Below are 2169 nucleotides of genomic sequence, written 5' to 3'. Positions count from 1 at the left end.
AAACAGACTACAAACTTTTCACTTAAATCAAAGGAGTTTTTCAATTACTTTTGAATGTTGTTTTTATAACTGACAAATTATGTAGAAACAAATGTTTTTTCCTTTATTTTAACTAACAAAAACAAACTACAAAATGTGTAAAATAAATGTTTTTTCAGTTATTTTTACTAACTAATTTCATTCAATGTAAAGTAAAATATTAATTTTAGGATTGAATTTATTTTATAATCTTTTATTTCAATTTTTGCGAAAAATTATTTTATTTATACTTAAATATATTACACGATCCCTTATTTGATGTCAAACCTCATGCCTAAATGGAATCTTAAATACCGGAATGAATGTTTTCTTCATACGTAGACGGAATCTTGCGGATAAATAATGAGATGGATGTCTTTTTCGTACTCTTTACGGTATTGCAGGACTTTCACTATGTTGTACCTGTATTATTAGGAAGAAGTGTATTACTAAATATATATTATAGATTAAGTTAAGTTGTAATGGAATAAGTTCATGTAGTTCTCACTGAGGACTACTCAAGCCAATTCTTTATGTCAGACTAATTCCAAAACTACTAACTTGCTAATATTATGGGAGTACATGGTCCTATGTAATGCAGGAAATCGACCATATTGTTTTCAAACAAATTAACATGGTCCATGTCTCATTATATAGGGCTACTAAACGGATCATGTACTCTAAATATGTTTACAGAGGAGTAGTTTTGGATGTCATAACATTAGTGGACATTATGAAATTAGACATTATGACACGCCACCGTAGTTTTGGAATAACCAAAAGGAAATGCAGAATTGTGATAAAGATAATTAAAAACGCTTACCTTTTATTTCAAAGCTCAGTCTTGATTCCAAATCAATGATGATCAGAAATCCATATGTATGTATCTAGAGTAAAGTAAAGATAATTACAATTTGTTTAACAAAACTATTCATGATAATTTGCAAAGCAAAAACTTACCGTTTAATCCAATGCAGAAAATGCGCATGCTATACATGTGCAAGTTTTGTTTTAAAATTTAATTTGTCAAATAAAATAATTTGATTTAGAAAAAATATTTTATTTTGGCATTAGAAACATTTCATTTTTCAAAACAGAAACATATCTATATACAACACAATTTACTGTAACTTTTAACTGTACTGAAAAAACAATTTTTTTGACGGTTATTTTTTAAACAACATGTATAAAATGTTAAAAAGTATAATTGTTTATATAACTACTAATTTTTCATTAATTTTTAACTTAAATGAAAACTTTTTGAACAAACTACAATCAGTAAATGTAAAACTTTTTTGAGTGCATCCTTCTAGTAAATTTTATTTGTTTAGGTTGTTGTTTTTGTCAATAAAAGTAGACGTCATAAAATTTGTTTATTACCACAGAATTGATAAATGCATTCCAAGCAACTATTCAAATTTAAAATGACGCATAAAAACTTTTTTCCAGACCTGTGTTATTAATAAATAATATATACTTAATACATCTACACGTATGAGTAATAATTACTAAAACTTGCTTAATATTCAACACTCATACGATATAAATTATGAGAAAATCTGTTATATAATTTAAAGTGAAATACAAAACTTCTTTAATAATAAATGGAGTAATTTTTTTCTTATCTATAAAAATTGAGATTAACTTTATTTACAACCAAAAAAAAAAAAAAAAAAAATGGAATGATACCACACATTCTTTAATGTCCAGCACCTCTAGTTTATATAGAAAAATAGAAGGGATTACATTTTTTTAAATATTCGTTCTAGCGCCTGTCGTTTCATAAACAAATCTTTTCTAATATTTACCATTTCTTTTTTTTGAGAGGCTTTTCACTTTCAAAGTTAAGTAGACTTTCTTACATTATATCTTTATTTAAACTTTTAGAATGAAACTTGTTTAAATTCTGCTTTTGCAATTCTAAATTTTTCACAAAACCTACTAGTAATCTAGTTAAATTTTTATGTAACTTTTCTTTTTTTCTCATTTTTATGACTTTTTATTCAATATCTATCTTCTCTTCGATATGGCGATAATCCTTTTGTCATATATGAGTATCAGATTATTATTATTTTGTTGGTTTAGTATTTTTTTTTTATTTTTTGTTTATCTTTTTCTCTCCTTTCAGTTATTGCTCCATTTTCATTTCTA

At 25.2% G+C, this 2169-nt stretch overlaps 1 long non-coding RNA gene across 1 annotated transcript; it reads right to left on the bottom strand.

The window, feature by feature from the left end:
• Positions 1-228: 228 nt before the first annotated feature.
• LOC124419906 lies at positions 229-1085 on the bottom strand. The gene is made up of 3 exons (XR_006940888.1): positions 979-1085; positions 842-905; positions 229-441 (listed from the first exon to the last, which is right to left on the bottom strand). It is a non-coding gene; the product is annotated as an uncharacterized LOC124419906 (long non-coding RNA).
• Between the last annotated feature and the right edge of the window lie 1084 nt (positions 1086-2169).

This window comes from Lucilia cuprina, chromosome 5, assembly GCF_022045245.1.
Source record: "Lucilia cuprina isolate Lc7/37 chromosome 5, ASM2204524v1, whole genome shotgun sequence".
NCBI classification, from domain to species: Eukaryota; Metazoa; Arthropoda; class Insecta; order Diptera; family Calliphoridae; genus Lucilia; species Lucilia cuprina.
The sequence above is the reverse complement of the archived record's forward strand: the minus strand, read 5'-3'. Positions and strand labels throughout refer to the sequence as shown.